This window comes from Elephantulus edwardii, unplaced genomic scaffold (assembly GCF_000299155.1).
Source record: "Elephantulus edwardii isolate Elephantulus edwardi_28Jun2011 unplaced genomic scaffold, EleEdw1.0 scaffold00298, whole genome shotgun sequence".
Lineage (NCBI taxonomy): Eukaryota > Metazoa > Chordata > Mammalia > Macroscelidea > Macroscelididae > Elephantulus > Elephantulus edwardii.
The window spans coordinates 2,636,501-2,655,964 of record NW_006400048.1 but is presented as its reverse complement, the minus strand read 5'-3'; the positions used below and the strand labels follow the sequence as shown (position 1 = coordinate 2,655,964).

Sequence of the window (19,464 nt, the reverse complement as noted above, 5' to 3'; positions counted from 1 at the left end):
ACAATTGATAACAGTGCATCTAAATTCCAAAATCAGTCTCCACAATAGTCTACGTGTTTCCTATTGCCAAAGGGGCCCTTTAGAGTAGGGAGAGAAGATCTTTACCCTGAAACCTACAGTGTCCCTTTTCAGCAGGAAGTAGCTAAGAGAATATGCTGTCCCCTTTTCCTTATGAATCAGGGTAAAGTCTCTCTCAGGGAGGAGTGACAGGGAATGGCAAAGGACACACCGACATTGAAGATTAATCAGAACTGGCTTTGACAAGCACTGTGGTAATGGGACAATTAAAACAGACTTTCAAGGGGGAAAAAAAAGAGGAACGAACTGCGGGGGGGAGGGTAAGAAAATAGTGCAACAATGAATGAATGGAAACCCCAAATCTCTGTAAATGTTCATTAAAATTAGTAAAATTTAATAAAAAAAGGGAAGAAAAAAAAGATAGACTCTACTTTGAAGAGGCAACTCTTCCTCAGTCATATTTTGAGAGCCTTCCAAGCTGAGGGGCTCATTCTCTGTCATTACATTGTATAATGTTCTTGAGATATCCATAAGGTTTCTTGAGATATCCATAAGGTTTTCATGGACTCATGTAATGATTAATTTAGTGTGTCAGTGGGGTGGTGTAACTATTTACACTGTTGTAAATGAGAATTGCAAGTGGATTTTTTTTCAAAATTTACATATTTAATAAAGGCAAGGCAATATCTCAAGTTATGGCTTGTTAAATATTTACTCCACTGACATTATCTACAAAAGAACTTAACCAATTTGTACATAATGATTCTTTATTCAAGTCAAATGGGTTTCCATAAAAATAACAATATACACAAATACGCATACAAATCTACCAGAGCAATTTTCCATCTCTTGGGGGATTTATCAGTTTAAAACAGGATATCTGAGGTTTCTTTTTTTTTCAGTTGCCTTATCATAATTTCAAATACACATTTTAGAGTTGGTCTCTGTTTTTAATGACACTGTCCTTGAAAATGTGCAGTAAGGTTAAAATAAAAAAACATAAACTATAAAATGAATTGGTGGAAAAAAATGAATTGATGGCTTGAAGGAGATGGCCCCATCCACAGTTAAGGAGACATCATCTTGCTGCGGCAGAAAGAGAACTGTGGACCCCTGGATGAGCGACCCCGGCTCCATGGCCCCCACAGTCAGCAAAGGGCTCTCATTGACTTTTAAAATGGAGGAAGATGAAGAAGACAAAAAAGGAAAAAACAAACTCCAAATACCAAAGGAATTTCAATGAGATGAGGTTCCACCACTACTTGGGAAATATCTCTGAAGCTGCTGTACCAACTGGGCCATGGTTGCTTTGAAAACTCTGGGGCACAACTCTTCAACTAGGTAGATGGCCCCTTGAAATTCCTCTGTGGACCCAGGTTACCTCCACATTCCTGGCTCTTCCTCTTTTTTTTTTTTTTTTCCTGTAATTATATTTTATTAATTTCCATAAACATTTACAGAGCTTTTGGGCTTCCACTCATTCATTGTTGCACTATTCTCTCTACCCTCCTCCCAGTTTGTTCTTGTCCAAATGCCACAGTGCTTGTCAAAGCCAGTTCTGATTAATCTTCTTTGTCAGTGTATCCTTTGCCATTCCCTATCACTCCTCCCTGAGAGAGACTTCACCCTGAGTCATAAGGAAAAGGGGACGGCGTATTCTCTTAGCTACTTCCTGCTGAAAAGCTGGCTCTTCCTCTTCAACTCTGCAAAAGGTGGAAAAATAATTGTAGATAAACACTGAAAAACCTCTTTGTGATGTTTTTACCTTAATACTTCCTAATTCTGATGGCTGAACAGCTCCATTCTCAATATTCTTTGTATCTTTTTCTCAGACTGTGAAGATCCAGAGTCCAGAGTCACTGCCTCTGGCCATCTGTTTCCATGTGGGAGTCTCCAGAGCTAGAGTTATCATGGTTCTGCTTAGCCTTCCATCACATATACCTGTAGATGGATTAAGTCAAGTAAGAGGTCTTCTTTGCATTACGTAATATAAACCTGTGCTTCAGTAACTCCTTAGCAGTAGGTCTAAAGCTTGACTCCTTAGTCAAACAGGCCTCTACAAACTCCTTGAGTGGTTTGCTGAAGTTTCCTTCCAGTGTTGGTGTGTTGGTCTTGGGAATGAGGAAAAAACTTTTATAGGGTACAGCTCAGAATGAAAAGGCTCCCCTTGACAAGTTTCATGGTTGTTATGTTGTAGTAGGGAGTTCTGGTGGCCTAGTGGCAAGAAGCTGTGCTATAATCTCAAAGTCATGCAGTTCGAGGCCACCAGCTACTTCATGGAAGAAGGATGGGCAGTCTCCTCCTGTTCAAATAATTGCCTCTGAAAATCCAGAGGGCCAGCTATGAGTTGGTTTGGACTCTACAGTACACAACAAAGACAACATGGCTATTATACCCAGGGATCAAATGTCTGCCTTTGAGTTAATGACTTCCAGTCCCATCCAGGTGCCCACAAAAGTGTTTCTTTTTATCTGAGTATCTGTCGGTTTGCCTGCTACTCCAAAACTGGCCAGCTTCACCTCTGTCTTCAGAAAGCATAAAAGCAGAACATTGGCAACTTTAATATCTCAGTGAATATTCTACTCTAAGTGCAAATAATCAAGACCTTTGAGTATCACTCTCAATATGGTAGCAGTTATTCTACCATTAATGCAAATTTTTGGACGTGCTAGCCTGTAAACATGGACACACAAGAGTCTCCAAAGCCAATGGTCTGCAACTCTGCTTCTTAAACACAGCCCTGGATGTGTCAGCCTCTGAAGCCAAGAGCCTAGAAAGCCAGTAATCAGAGGCCCTGCCTCCCCAGATATCCCTATCTTGAAGTCTGGTGTGTAGACCTTAGGCTTTCCTCTACAAGAACATTAACGATTTCATTGAAATAAGTTTCTCCCTCACACTGCATCTCCATATTTGCCTGTATATATGTGTGTGCATATATATGCAAGCTTCAGTGGTGTTGTTTCTCTAGAGTACCCAGGGGAAGACAGCCAATTTCAGAACTGGATTATGTGTATGAAAGTTGTGCTGAAACCATGATAGCCCTATTGATACAAGAAATATTGGTAGCATAGCTTCCAGTTTCACAGTACAACTTCCACAAATGTGTTAGTCACCACTGTACAACAAATTGACAGATTAGTGGTAAATTGTACTGAGACATGTAGCAATAGTCCATTCATTTTTGCTGCTGCATAGAACTTCTCAACGTTTTAAGTTATTCTACTGCCAATGTTTCTATTGTTGTACTGTTTTGAAATATTGTAAACAATATATAAGAATTTCTTCTGGAAATTATGAAGAATTATACTCAAACAAATATGAAAACCTAGAGAAAAATGGATAAATACTTAGAAATTCACAACCTACCTAAACTGACACAACCGAAATTGAACACCTAAACAGACTCATTACAAAATAAGAAATTGAAAACATAATAAAACAAATTCCAGCCAAAAAAAGTCCTGGACTAGACGATTTTACAAGTAAATTTTATCAAACATTCAGAGAAGTACTGTCACCATCCTACATAAACTATAATAGAAAAAGATGGAATGGAATTCTCCCAGATTCATTTTATGAAGCAAATATGTACTTGATACCAAAGCCAAGTAAAGACACCACCAAAATAGAAAACTATAGGCCAATAGCTCTCATGAACAATGATAAAAAATCCTGAAAAAAATCTTGGTCAATAGAATCCAATGATACATCAAAGAAATAATTCACTATGACCAAGCGGGATTCAAAAAAAGGTATGCAAAGATGGTTCAACATATGAAAAACAATCAATGTAACTCATCACATTAACAAAGCAAAGAATGAGAATCACATGATCCTATCAATTGATGCAGAAAAGTCCTTTGACAAAATCTAACACCCTTTCATGATTAAAACACTCAACAAAATAGGATTAAAAGGGAATTTCACCAACATAGTAAAAAGTATATATGCAAACCCAAGAGCTAATATTATTCTCAACAGACAGAAATTAAAGGCATTCCCCATAGGAACTAGACAAGGATGCCCACTATCATCTCTCTTATTCAATATTGTATTGGAAATCTTAGCAATAGCAATAAGGTAAGAAAAGGAAATAAGAGGTATCCAAATTGGCAAAGAGGAGGAAAAATTATCTCTCTATGCAGATGTTATGATAGTAAATTTAGAAAACCCTAAAGACTCAGCAAGAAATCTACTGGACATAGTTGACCAATTCAGCAAAGTAGCAGGATACAAGATCAACATACAAAAATCAATTGGATTTCTCTACAGTGACAAAGAGAATACAGAACTGCACCTGAGAAAAACAATATGCTTCACAATAGTTAACACAAGATTAAATACTTAGGAGTAAACCTAACCAGAAGCCCAAAGAATCTATTTAAAGAAAATTACAAAACATTATTACAAGAATCAAAAAGAAACCTAGAGAGGTAGAAGACTATCCCTTGCTCATAGATAGTAAGACTCAATATTATGAAAATGGCAATACTACCAAAGACAATTTACACATTCAACGCAATCCCAATACAAATACCAATCTCATTCTTCAACAAGATGGAAAAGGCAATGTCCAGTTTCATTTGTAATGGAAAGAGGCCCAGAATGAGCAAATCACTCCTTGAAAAGAGAAACAAGGTAGGAGGCATATCACTTCCTGATTTCAAATCCTACTACATTGCTGTGGTGGCCAAGACAGTATGGTACTGGTACAATGACAGACACGTAGATCAGTGGAATAGAATTGAGAATCCAGAAATCAGCGCATCTACCTATGGTCAACTGATTTTTGACAAGGAGATGAAATCAGTTAAGTGGAGAAACGACAGCCTTTTAAACAAATGGTGCTGGTAAAATTGGAAAACTATCTGCAAAAAACTCAAACAAGATCCACACTTCACTCCATACACAAAAACCAATTTAAAGTGGATTATGGATATAGAACTAAAACCAAGGACTATAAACTTCATTAAAGAAAATCTTGGAAGAACTCTTGAAGTCCTAATCCACAACATAGTCTTCCAAGAATCCTAGAAAATCTACAACCAGGAGAGAATAAAATAAATGGATGGGATCTTCTAAGAATCAAATCCCCATGTACATCCAAAAACTTCTCCAACAGGGTAAAAACAGGAAGCCACAGACGGGGAAAGAAATATTTGGTAAAGACATGTCAGACAAATCACTTATATCTAGGCTTTATAAAATACACGAGCACCACAACAAGGTAAAGGTAAACAATCCAATTGAAAAATGGGCACAGGATATGAACAGACACTTCACCAAGAAGACATTCAGATTGCAAACAAACACTTAAGAAATGTTCAAAATCCCTTAGCTCTAGGAAAGATGCAAATCAAAACAACTATGAGATATAATCTTACCCCAATAAGAATAGAAAAATTTAACAGAACAGCAAACATCAAATGCAGATGAGGTTTTGGAGACACTGGAACCCTTATTGGTGGGAGTTTAAAATGGTGCAACCACTATGGAAGGCTGTATGGCACTTTCTCAAAAAGTTGCAAATAGAAATATCATTTGACCCAGCAATTCCACTACTGGGAATTTGCCCTAAAGAAATCATAACAGCCACCCAAGCAGATATATGCACACCCATGTTTACTGTGGCTTTATTCACAATAGCATAGAGTAGGAAACAACTCAAGGGGCCATCAAAAAACAAATGGAAAAAGAAGCTCTGGTATATTCACACAAAGGAATACTATGTAGCATTGAAAAACAAGGAACTCACAAAATATTATGCAAAATGGATGACCCTGGAATACATTATGTTCAGTGAAATATCTCAGTCACAAAAGAGCAAACATTGCATAAGGCCACTGTTGTAAAATGAGACTGATATCAGGGTTGAGGGAAGACAAAGAAGGAGGGGAGGAAATGACTTCTACTGCTTTGAAACAGATGAGGGAGAGAACAGTTTAAAAGGAATATATGATTGGGTATTATTGTCATGACATGAGTCCAGAATGAAAACTTCACAGTAAAGTGGACTTGGAGGGAGATAGTGTGTAACAATGAAAGAATTTTTCTTTTACTTTTCAAGGAAAAGAGTGAAATGGGCAGGAGGCAGTGAGCAGAGAGAAAAGTGCAACAATGAATTATTGAAAACCCTAAATCTCTGTAAACTTTCATTAAAATTAATTAAAAGAATTACTCCTGGACAAATACTTCATGGTCAAATTGCCCAGTTGTACGATACTGCCTTTTTTCCAAAGGGAAAATTTGTATCCACATCTATAGGAAACTATGCTCCTAACTCAAAGGCTTCTCTTGTGGATTGAACCTTGGGAGAAACACAAGCAATCTCCTCCTGTGGTCTTTACAACCTCAGATACGCAATGGTGGGTTGTCTATGAGTCCCTTTAGATAAGACAGTAATGAAAAAGAGAGTTTATTTAAAAAAAACAAACTCAAATTATTTGTCATCAAGAAAATTCCAATAGACGGTAGCCTTATACATTGGAGGGCATAATTGCATTTCTAGGATAATCATGACTATGACCTTTCAAAGCAGATCTCCAGGCCTTTCTCCCTGACATCTCTAGGTAGTTTCCAACTGTCAACCTTTTTTTTGGTAGTGGAAGACTTCACCATTCTTGCATGAGATTCTTTCCCACTTATTAATTAACACAAAATTCTTTTCCAAAGATTTGGACCAACATATAGCGCCACCTGGGGACTTGCCATTTGCCAATTCTTTCAGAGCAGCTTGAACTTCCTTTTTTAACACCATTGCCTCTTGAGAGTATGTTGTTTCACAAAATCAGAAACCTACATGGTTCAAAACCAGAAAGGTTGTGCATCAGGGATGCATCCTGTCTCCATAACTTTCGAATCTGTGGAACAGATCATTATGGAGACTGGACTTTATGAGGAGTATGACATCAGGATTGAAGAAAGACTCATTAAAAACCTGTGATATGCAGATGACACAGCCTTGTTTGAGGAGAACCTAAAATGTTTGACACAGAAGGTCAAGAACTGTAGTCTTCAGTATGGATTGAAGCTCAACATTAAGAAGACAAAGAATCTCACTACTAGTTCAATTGGCAGGACCATGATGGATGGAAAAGAGATTGAGCTTGTTAACAATTTCAGCTTGCTCTGCTCCACAATCAACACTCTTGGCACCAGCAGTCAGGCAATCAAAAGATGAATTGCACTGGGGAAATCTGCTGTCAGGGACCCCTGCAGAGTGCTAAAGAGCAATCATATCTGTCTAGAGGCTAAGGTGCACCTGTTCCAGGCCATGGTCTTTGCAATTATTTGATATGCATCAGAGACTTGGACAATGACTAAGGATGACAGAAGAAGAATTGTCTTTCAGTTGTAATGCTGGAGAAGAGTCTTTAACATACCATGGACTGCCAACAGAACAAACAGGCCTGTCCTGGAGAGGTTAAAACCAAGTTTCTCCTTGGAGTTAAATGCTGAAGTTCTATCTCCCATATCATGCTTGGAAGGGTAGAGGGAGAGCAGAGGTGAAGAATACCCTGGATAAAATGGATTGGCGTGGTAACTGGGACAAAGTTAGGTGTATCAGAATCAGTGAGACTGGCCCAGGATAGGGCTGGGTTTAGAGCTATTGTACATAGGGTCGCTATGAGTCTCAGACAGCTCTATGCACATAACAACAATAATACTACCAGCAGCAGTCTGTAAAAGAGACATCCTCAAGGGCACTTAACACATGACTTCAAATTTTGGGAATGTAAAATGTTATCACAACTTGAGTAAAAGTTTACCAAGCAGTTTGTTTTTCCATTCAATGATTTATACCATGTTTGTGCTATATCAATGATTTTGTGTAGTTGATAACCCTAAGGAGTGAATGCCTCCTCAGTGGTATTTGTTCCTCTTAGAAATATGTTTTTTGTGCAGCTGAACATTGAATAACAGGGTTGAGTTTAGTAATTTGAGGGTCTCACCAGTTTCTATTATACCAAAAAGTCTGGTCATTTTTACGATTTTCTCCCCCATCCATTACTCCCACTCTGTCCAGAAGGCTCTACTATGTTCTGTAAGATGGTCTTTAATATACATTTTCAATGATTCCTTTTTCTTATTCATGCTCTTTACAAGATGATCTGCTCCTGAAATGTTCAAATGAAATGCAAACTAACTTTCTTCAAATTTATTCCAACCCATAGCAATGCTCCATCATGTTCCCAAGGCTGTAAATCTTTACCAGAGGAGACTGCTCATCTTTTTTCCTTTATAGCACCTGATGGATTCAAACTACCAAACTCACAATTAGCAGCCTGATATCTTACACAACGTATTTACAAAAACGTAACTTTGTGACTATCTTGTATACTGTGTATGAGGGTCTAAAATCAAAGACTTCTGGTTTGTAAGTTGTTGTTGTTGTTGTTGTTGTTATGTGTCGTCGAGTCGCTTGCGACTCATAGCAACCCTGTGTACAACAGCCTTAAACTCTGCTCTGTCCTGTGCCAATCACACCATCTCCGATACACCCATCCCAGTTACCCCAGTCACTGAATCAATCCACCTCATAGAGGGCCTTCCCCTCCTGTGCTGTCCTTCCACACTACCAATTATGATGTCCCTCTCCAAGGGCCAGTCCCTCCTTACAACCTGTCCAAAGTATGTTAGACGGAGCCTTAGAATCCTTGCCTCCAAGGACCCTTTCCAGGATCAATCTGTTTGTTTTCCTAGCAGTCCATGGTACCCTCAATACTTTTTTCTCCAGCACCACAGCTCAAAGGCATCAATTCTCCTTCTATCTTCCTTAGTCACTGTCCAACTCTCTGATGCATAACAAGTGATAGCAAAGACCATGGCCTGTATCAGATGCACCTTGGTCTCCAGAGAGACACCATTCCTCTTCAGTACTTTGGAGAGGTCACTAACAGCAGACTTTCCCATGGCAATACGTCTTTTCATTTCCTGGCTACTGGTGCCAAGAATGTTGACTGTGGATCCAAGCAAACTAAAGCTGTGAACAATCTCAATCTCTTCATCATCCATCCTGATGCTGCCAATTGGACCAGTTGTGAGAATCTTTGTCTTCTTGACATTGTACCTCAATCCGTATTGGAGGCTGCAGTCCTTGGCCCTCTGCAGCAAGCGCTTCAGGTCCTCCTCAGTTTCAGCAAGCAGGGTTGTGTCATCTGCATATTGCAGATTGTTGATACCTCTTCCACCAATCTTGACCCCACATTCCTCCTAATAGTTTCCAGCCTCCCAGATAATATGTTCTGCATACAAGTTGGAAAGGTATGGAGACAGGACACATCCCTGGTGTACGCAGGCTGTCAAAAAAACAAAGCTTTAAGTTCATTCTCAAGTCTTGACATGAGGCTGGAATCCATGAAGGATATTTTAAAGCTGCCTTCTAAATGGAAGTCCCTTTATCCTTGATGTTAATCTGGTCATATACTCCATAGAAGGCATTCCTTTTCTCTAGGGTCTGGAAGACTAGAATAGCTAATATACTCCCAAATGGCATTTACCATTTATAATCAAGCCAACGTAAAGTGAGAAAGAGTGTTTTAAGGATTTGAAGATAAAGTGATATCATAATCTTTATAATGGACCCCCTAAAACTGACATTTTATTGAGGAAATAATGTCATATGGATTTGCACTTTCAAAGCCAAGGTGAATAGTTCAAATATACAAGATGTTCCAAAGGAGAAAGATGAGTAATCTCCTCCTATGTGATTAATTGTCTCTGAAAACCCTCTTGAGGGTAATATATGAGTTGGTTCTGACTTGGTTGGTGCATAAAAACAACAATGAGTTACCAGAAAAAAAAGCCATGTACCACTCTGTAATGAAATGAATGTCATGCACCTTTGACCAATCATGTATTCCCACTTAGGTGGTATGAGTTTATACTGCCAACCCCTTGCTTCTAGATATCAAGCCTTTAACTCCTCTCCTAGTCTTTTAGCCAATTATGAATTGTATTACCTTTAGTGGGAGCTCTGGCGGTAAGAAACTGTGCTACGGTCCTGAAGGCATGGAATTCGAATCACCAGCTGCTCCACAGGAAAAGGATGGGCAGTGTCTTCCCATGTGATTCACTGCCTTCTGAAAACCCAGTGGAGAGTCAGCTATAGGTCAGTTCCAACTCAATGCCACAAAACAACAACAGAGCCTGATAGATTAATGCTTCCCTTTTGTGGTATGGCATATTGGTAACTTTCACTCTGTGATTATGGATGTTTCCCTCCATCTCCCTCAGTAAAATTTATTTGCTTTTTTTTTTGTTTGGGGGATTTTTCTTGGGGGGGGGAGCAGTCTTTAAATAACTGTTATATATATATAATTGTATATTTTTTGTGCTTTTTCCCCCAACTAGTTGACAAACCAGAATTAGACCCAGGTATCTATGGTCAACTGATATTCAACAAGGAAATCAAAGCTATCGAATGGGGAAATAATCTCTTCAACAAATGGTGCTGGCAAAACTGGACTTCCACCTGCAGAAAGCTGAAACAGAATTCACATTTCACATCAGACACAAAAACCTACTCAAGGTGGATCAGAGACCTGAGTGTAAAGCCCCAAACCATAACATTCATAAGAGACAAACTGGGATCAAGCTTAGAAGTGCTAGCCCAAGGTATAAAAAGTCTGCCAAATACAACCAGAAATGTACAATCTAAGAAAAAAAATCCCTGTGCACATCAAAACCTTTTCCCAACTGGGTGAAAAGAAAACCTACAGACTGGGAACAAACATTTGGTAATTTCATCTCAGACAAGTCTTGTAACAAAAGTTTATTTGCTTTTTTTAAAATACACATTGATTGTTCTACAACAAGCACATAAGATCAATTTATCAGTCCTCTCGATATTCAAAGCTCAAAGAGATACAAAATAGGAAGGTTGGGCAGGAATGATAAGGAAAAGGCAGTGGAATATAACCAATCACATCCTAGACAGACTGAGGGAAAAGACATGAGAGAACATAAGCTTAATGGAGTAGCTGGAAGAACAGAGTCTTTCCTTCTAGTTGTCTTGATCTCCTATCTGTTTTTCACTTGACATTTAACACTAGGATGCTTACAGCAGGACCTCTTCATATTATATTCTGGGTTGGTTTAAGAGTAGAAGTGAGAAATGACACTAATGTCCATTCCTCTGCTTCAAAGAAGGACTTGCACTAGGAACAAAAATGAGATTATAGGTTCCTCTGCCACCTTGAACACTCAAGTACATTTATCTCTTGTCTACCTCCATTTTCCAGAAGATGACTCACCCACTCCCAGACCTCCCAACCCCTAAGAGAGTTGGTTGGACACTAAGTCACCCTATAGAAAGCCTGGGGTCTGGGATGCTAGAATTGAGTAGAGGTGTTAAGACCACCCACTGAGCTGTTGTTAATACAACCATCAGCATCCTTAGCCCCAACCAGCTTGCTCAAGCTTCTTCCTCCCTAATCACTGGTGGCATCTTCCTGACAGTTGTCTTTTTGCAGAAATATGCACTGACATTAAATCCATCAAGGTGTTAGCCTTGTTGTTGAGACAGCTCCCTTATCACCTAATGCATGACAAGAAAAGAGAAAATGCAGCTATTCAAGTTTCATATATACTGTATGTTTCCTTTTTTAAATTACTTTTAAAAGATGGCTGAGCACAAGCATTGTAGGGATGACAGAGGCACTCAACACCCCCCCACACACACACACCTTGTTCTGTTGATGCAGAGGATGAATCTTCTCCAAAATTTCAGAGCTAAGTAAGGAGAGCAGGAAATTGGCAGGAGTAGGAGAGGAAAAAGGGTAGTGGACATAGAACTTTCCTGGATCTTCTTCTTAACTACCACCCAACAGACCCTTCTTTCTGTCAACAAATGGCAAACTTACAGGAACTGGAACATAAGCCTTATTCTGGACAGTTATTCTATATGGTTTTGTTGTAGTTATGTGTCATCATCTGCAACTCATAGACACAATAGCCTTGAACCTTGCTCTGTACTAACCAGTCTCACTGTCTCTGACATAACTATCCCCATTACCCTAATTACTGTGTCAATCAATATAATGCAGAATCTTCTTCTTCTGTGCTGTGTCTCTCCACCATTCCAAGCATGATGTCTTTCCTAGAGCTTGGCCGCATTGCTCTGGGCAGATCCCGGAGGGCATCACAGGGGAGTGGAGAGGAAACAGGCAGAGTTGAACAGAACCAGAGTCGGCTGAGGAAGGGGAAGTGGGGTGCTGGTGGGGTAAGGAGAGGGAACAGATTGGGATGCTGGCAGGGTGTGGTAGGGGATGGGACTAAGACACATGCACCTTGTTTAGAGGTTCTTGTCTGAAGCAGATAAATTCCTGAGGGTAAGTTGTCTTGATTTAATTAACAATCAGGTGTAAGTTGATTGGTTGTTTTGATTTAATTAAGCTGTTGATGATATTTATTTAATTAGCAATTGGTGTGAGCTGTCTGATTGCTTTAATTGAGTTAACAATCATCTGTGGGATGGAAGCCTCTTGTCTAAACCAATCAGGATCTGGTGGGTAGGGCCTTTGTGTTTAAAAGCCAGTTGGGTCCTGTCTGAGAGTCTCTTATTGGGAGCTTCTTGTCTGAAACAGAAAGTGTGAAGACTGATTTGTTATTAGAGTTACAAACTAAATTGTGTTTGGAGAGAACATTGTTCTAATTGGAACAGCACTTGACCGTCATTTTGCTGTACTGAGATAACTGGTGGATTACTGTGATACTGAAAGCTGTGCCACTGGTGTGTCAAATGCCACAAGAGTGAGTCATGATGGGAAGGTTTTAATAAAGCTCCAAGATTAAGACAGACTAGGAAGCAGAATTGACTATCCACTTCTTAACAGGACTTTGAAAACCCTATGAACATCCATTTGAAGGAATAACATTTAAATATCCCAATATCATTAGAGCCATATTGAAATTACACTGAGCCTAGCTTGCCACCAAGATTTCAAGAGTCACCACGATGCAGAGCATGGAATGCGTGGGGGGGGGGGGGGCGGTTCATGGTAAAGGTCAGGGGTCTACCCTGGTCCTGCTCAGCCGATGAAGTAATGTGCTTCTTCTCTGATTATAAAATCCAAAATGACACATCAGGTATTCATTTCCTCTATACCAAAAAGGCAGACCAAGTGGTGAAGCATTTGCCCAACTTTAATCTGAAGATGATGTGAAATTGACTTTGAAGAAGGGCAGAGAAACCATGGAACACAGATATGGAGAAGTATTCAAGTCCTACAGTGTTGAAATGGATTGGGTGTTGAAGCATACAGGTCCGCATAGCCCTGATACTGCCAACTATGGCTTCATCCTTCTTAGAGGATTCTCATTTGGCTGTAGCAAGGAAGAAATTGTTCAGTTCTTTTCAGGGTTGGAAATTGTACCAAATGGGATGACATTGCTAGTGGATTTTCAGGGCGGAGCATAGGGAAGACCTTTGTGCAGTTTAATGGAAAACGCCTTAAAGAAACACAAGTAAAGAATAGGACACAGGTACATTGAAATTTTCAAGAGTAGCTAAACTGAAGTACGAACCCCCTATAATCCCCTTCAAAAGCTCCTGACTATGCAGCAGCCAGGTCCCTATGATAGGCCAGGGGCTTGGTAGAGGAGCTAAGTATCAAAGGATGAGGCAAGATATCTATGGTGGAGGGTATGGTGAATATGATGGTTATAATGATGGGTATGGCTTTGGGTCTAAATTTGGAAGAGATCTCAATTACTATTTTTCAGGAATGTCTGATCATAGATGTGGAGATGGTGGGTCTAATTTTCAGAGTATCACAGGGTATTGTGTACACACGAGGGCAATGAAAATTATAGTTACATTTTTTTTTCTCCCCGCTTAACCTCATGAGAGTACACATTGAAACTGGACTCGATGGCAGTTAATGGTGAGACTGATGTAGTGTTATGCATGAAGATGCTGTGGCAGCTATGGCAAAAGATAAAGCTAATATACAACACAGATATGTGAAGCTCTTCTTGAATTCTGTAGCAGGAACAAGCAGGGTAGCTTATGATCACAGCTATGTTGTTGTTGTTGTTGTTATGTGCCATCGAGTTACCTGCAACTCATAGCGACCTTTTATGTACAACAGCTCTAAATCCTGCTCTATCCTGTGTCAATCTCACTGTCTCCGAAACACCGACCCCCATTACTCCAATCACTGAATCAATCCATCTCATCTGGGGTCTTCCTCTCCTGTGCTGTCCATCCACTCTTCTGAGCATGATGTCCTTCTCCAAGAATTGGTCCCTGCTGGCTACACGCGCAAAGTATGTGAGACAGAGCTTCAAAATTCTTGCCTCCGAGGAGAAACTTGGTTTCACCCTCTCCAAAACAGACCTATTTGTTTTCTTGGCAGTCCGTGGTATGTTCAAGACTCATCTCCAGCACCACAACAACTCAAAGGCATCAATTCTTCTCCTGTCATCCTTAGTCATTGTCCAGCTCTCTGATGCATAGCAAGTAATTGTGAAAACCATGGCCCTGATCAAGCACTCCTTAGTCTCTAGACTGACATCATCACTTCTCAGTACTCTGGAGAGGTCCCTGGCAGGATATTTTCCCAATGGAATTTGTCTTTTTATTTCCTGACTGCTGGTGCCAAGAATGTTGATTGTAGAGTCAAGCAAGCTATAATTATTAACAACCTCAATCTCTTCTCCATCTATCATGGTGCTGCCAATTGACCCCATGGTGAGAATCTTTGTCTTCTTGATGTTGAGCTTCAATTCATGTTGAAGACCAGTCCTTGACCTTCTGCAAGCACTTCATGTTCTCCTCAATTTCAGCAAGCAAGGTAGTGTCATCTGCATAACATAGGTTGTTGATGAGTCTTCCCCCAATACTGATGCCACATTCTTGTGTATAAAGTCCAGCCTTCTGAATGATCTGTTCTGCATATACATTTAAAAGACACATTCCTTTCCTGATTTTGAACCATGCAGTGTTTCCTTGATTTCTGGCTTTGGTCTGAGTACAGATTTCACATGAGCACAGTAAGTATTCTGGTATTCCCATTTTCCTCAAGGTTTGCCACAATTTGTAGTAATTCACACAGTTGAATACTTTTATATAGTCAATGAAACACACATAGACATTTCTCTGGTATTCTTTGTTTTCTGCCAAGATCCATTTGACATTGGCAATAATGTCTTTTGTGTTCTTGTTTTGAGGTCTATTCTGCATGGGGTTTGTTTAGCTTCTGGTATGTAAATTTTCTCATTCTTTATAATACCTGGAAAGTTTTCCTCTAGTAATTCTTTCACTATTTTCTCAGTGTCTTTTTTTGCTTCCTCTTGTTCTGGAATTCCAATTATGTGTATATTTTTCCTCTTGATGATGCCCCACAATATTCTTAGGCTTTCTTCATTTTCCTTCTTTTTTATTCTCGTTTTAGCTTTAGCAGATCAATGCTGAGAGCTTTATCTTCTATTTCACAGAATCTGTGCTCCATTGCTTCAGCTCTGCTTATTTGTCTCTCCAACATGTTAACAGCTTCTCAGACACTCATATTCTGGTAGGTGGTTTCCTGTTTCTCTAGTGTTGTAATGTCTCATTGTTGTTGTTGTTTTTCTGCATTGTCTTGTTTTAAGTTCCTCTTGGCTTTTGCTTGTAGAACCCTTAAATTCTTCTAATTTTTCTTTCATCTATTGAAAACATTTGATCTTTTGTTTTGTTCTTTTGAATTCTGTGTCAGAAAGTTTCATCAGACATTCTGGTTTTATGAAATCCATTGACTCTGTGTTATGATTACTTTTAAAAAAATTTAATACTGGTTTACATACAAAGTTCATAAACTTCATATATATACTTTTTTTTTCACACCAGACCATTCCCCCCTTTTTTGTGGTGACATCCTGCTTTTGTTTTGTGTGGGTGTGAGGTATTCTGCTTCTTCTATGTCATTGTTATGATGGAGTTTTTCTTGCCTGGGGCCCTAGAAAGTCCTTGGTCTGACGACCTTGGCTGAGTGTCAAAGTTTTCTAGATCTGGAGGGCCTACTGCTTTTGTTCCTCCCTCTCTGGTCCCACGGCTGTATTTTCTGAGCTGGAAGGCTTGAGTTTGTTTGGGGTTTTTTCTGATTGCAGCCCTCTCTCCTTGAGTCTATTGTCCTTGGTCTGCAGAGTCTGCAGAGTGGTGCAGCCAGTTTCTCATACTCTCTTCATCACTTTTTCTGTCAGTTCTGGATGAAGGACTTTGTCTCCAATCTTCTGCTCCAGGACCATATTCCTGTAGCTGCTAATTGCTGGAGTTTTCCAGCTAAGACGCATGCTGGCATAGCAGGATGATGTTCTAGGCAAAAGCGATGTCTTGCCTGGATCCTGAATTTTGGTGTTCTGTTCCCCAAAGTGGAGCAAAGAGCAAAAGTGAGAGTTCTGCTGGCTGTTGGTCCCAAGGCTGCAAGCTTTTGGGGAAAGCTGGCACATGTCAGAGTGTGGGGCCAGGGGAGGGTTGGGAACAAAGCATGGCATCACCTGATTAAGATGGCTGGCATCTGCATAGGCTGGTGTCAAAAGTGAATCAAAGAGTAAACATGAAAGTTCTGCATCTGCTGGCTGCCATCCCCAAGGATGCAAGTTTCTAGGGAATGCTGCCTCTATTCTAGTCTAGATCATATTCCTAATGTCAATGCTGTATTGGGCAGAAGCCAAGAGATGACCACTCTAGACCTACATCTGCCAGAGACAAGTCAACTCATTCCTTACTGAACATTCTAGGCCTGGCTTTGTTGTAGGAATCTGATTTGGGACACGTGTGGAGTAAAAAAGTTGAACTGCACATTCCACAGTTCTTCAGGGAGACTGACCCTTGACTAAACTTTGGGGAAATGACTTCTAAGTCTTTGAGACATCATGCCTGATAAGTGTATTTTATATATCTGGGGGACAGGGGTGTGGACACTAAGTTTTGATACCTAAGTTCTTGAAATAAAAAATAAATTTCTCTCCTTTCTTTGCAGGCAGATATGACCATGTAACCAAATCTTAGTATTATCTGGCAAAAGTGTAATGTGGAGGAAATGCCCCTAAAATAATAAATAAATAAGAATTCTTCTCTCCTTTCTTCTTCCTACAAAGTGAAAGAGGTATAAATGGTGAAGTTTGAGAGGCTTTTAAAAAATTTTTTTTCTTAATTAATTTAGTTTGTTTATTTTTCATTTCAATGAACATTTACAGATATTTTGGAATTCCATTCATTCATTGTTGCACCCTTCTCCCCACACAAACTCCTCCCCCCCCCCCCCCCCCCGTTTGCTCCTCTCCTTGAAAAGCAAAAGAAAAGTGGTCATTGTTCTTGTTGTGTACTATAGTCAGAACTGACCCTCCAACAGGTTTTCAGAAGCAGTTAATCACACAGGAGTTTACCCTCCTTCACCCACGCAACAACTGGTGGCAGCTGATTCAGCACAGCTTCTTACCACTAGTCCACCTCAGGTCACTTAAAGATGGTAGAACAGAGAAATAAAAGGTATCTGGCTTCCTGAAGATCCCATGAAGCCACTCATTGGTTGTGAGCAATCTCCCATCATATGTCTTTTTCATGAGAAAAAAAAATAACTTCTATCTTGTTTAAGCCATTATTATTTTGGGTTATCTGCCACATGCAACTGAGCCTTTCCTAACCAATACAGAACACAACTCCTACCTAATCAGAGAGTTAGCAGGGCCCCAATCCCAGCCTATCTACTGCCTATACAAGAAAGCAATGATGGCTCATTTAAAAGCACTCTATTTGAAATACTATCTTCTTCTGTTTCCTACAAATCAAACTACTAAGATACCAATTGGATTTTTCAAGTCCCTCAAAATGTTCTTTTTAGATGTTCTCAATATTAAATAGTAGCCGAATTTAAATAGAATCAATAAAATATACGGACTCAACTGACTGTGGTGATTTTACATAAATCCATGAGAAAAGGGATTTCACAACATTGGAGAGAAGCAGCAAAGGAAAAGGAAGACAGCAAACAAGACCTAATTTACCCCCTCCTGCCACAGACAACTGTCTGTTCAAACTCACAGTGATCCTTCCCTGATTTCAGAGAGAATGAAGTTCAAACAGTTTAAGGTGTTCAAGGTCTGTAAATCTTTTTTTTCTTTTAAAATCAAGCATGATACGTTATTTTTTTAATTTTATATTGGTTGCATACAAAATTCTTTACTTTCTTATACATTGTGTTTCATACATTCCTTCATTCACATTTTGTTTCATATGATCATTTCCACACATTGTGTTTTATAAAATGAATCATAGACTGAGAAAAACTGGATAAAATATGTTTACGGCATTGAAGTCTATGGGGGAGAGAATAGTCTAAAAGAATTATATTTTAGGGCATTATTTTTATTGTAGGAGTATGCAATGAGGGTTGCAGAGTGGATTATATTTGAGGGTGGGGTTTGGGGAGGTGTGGGGGGGATTGTGTACCAATGAGGGAGTTTTTCTTTTGCTTTTCAAGGAGAGGAGCAAAGGGGGGGGAGGGGTTTCTGCGGGGAGAAGGGTGCAACAAGAATGAATGGAATCCCAAAATCTCTGAAGATGTTCATTGAAATGAAAAATAAACAACCTAAATTTTTTTTAAAAAAAAAGAATCATAATTGATCTGTACCCACTGTCACCCATCTTTTCAGGTCTGCACTGGATCCTTCCTAATTTCTTCACTTCTTCCCTCCACCCACAAAATTCTGTGACCCAGATCTTAATACTATTGTTTCCTGAACACTCCTTGTCTCTAAGCCCCACTGAATTCCTTAAAACAGAAGCTGAAGGTTTATCTCATCCGTGCTTTAAGGCCCTAAGGCCAAGCAGAGTGCTTTACACAAAGTGCTTTACACAAAATAAGCCAAAGTCAGAAGGCTTTGTTTTGTGCTCCACTTCTGTCAATTTCAGGGACTACTTACCAAGGGTCTAAACCATTTTTAAGTTCTTAATATATGCCTCTTAAGAAAAAGATGGGCAATCTCCACTCATGCTATTAGTTGCCTCTGAACGCTAAGGAGGAGCAGCTAGCTATGAGTGGGGTTTGACTCAATAGAAGTGAGTGAGTGAGTGAATATGTGCCAAGCACTGTGGTAAACAGTTTACGTTCACACTGTGTATCCTATGATCCTTTCAGGTAAATTTCATCACTCTCCTTGTTTTATTTTAAAGGAAGCAAATGAGTTGCAAAGATGTTAAATATCTCCTTCAAAGTTACTCAGCTACGAAAGGTAAAAAAGAAAATATTCCAATCCAGTCCCTCTCAAATCCAAGTGATATTGTAGATGGCAAAGTATAGCATGCGTACTAAGTGATAGCATTATTATTATAGTAAAACTATATTTTCATAAAATACAGGAGGAAAGTAGCATTTGTATGAAACCTATCCTGCACCATGCACTATATTTGATGTTGTCATTATTTCATATAATTACCACTGAGATTTATTCCCAATAGGCTGATAA

At 39.4% G+C, this 19,464-nt stretch overlaps 2 pseudogenes; one reads left to right on the top strand and one right to left on the bottom strand.

Moving 5' to 3' along the window:
* Positions 1 to 1,254: 1,254 nt before the first annotated feature.
* LOC102865652 lies at positions 1,255 to 8,026 on the bottom strand (annotated as a pseudogene).
* A 4,990-nt stretch (positions 8,027 to 13,016) lies between these two features.
* LOC102865252 lies at positions 13,017 to 16,997 on the top strand (annotated as a pseudogene).
* Positions 16,998 to 19,464: the final 2,467 nt, after the last annotated feature.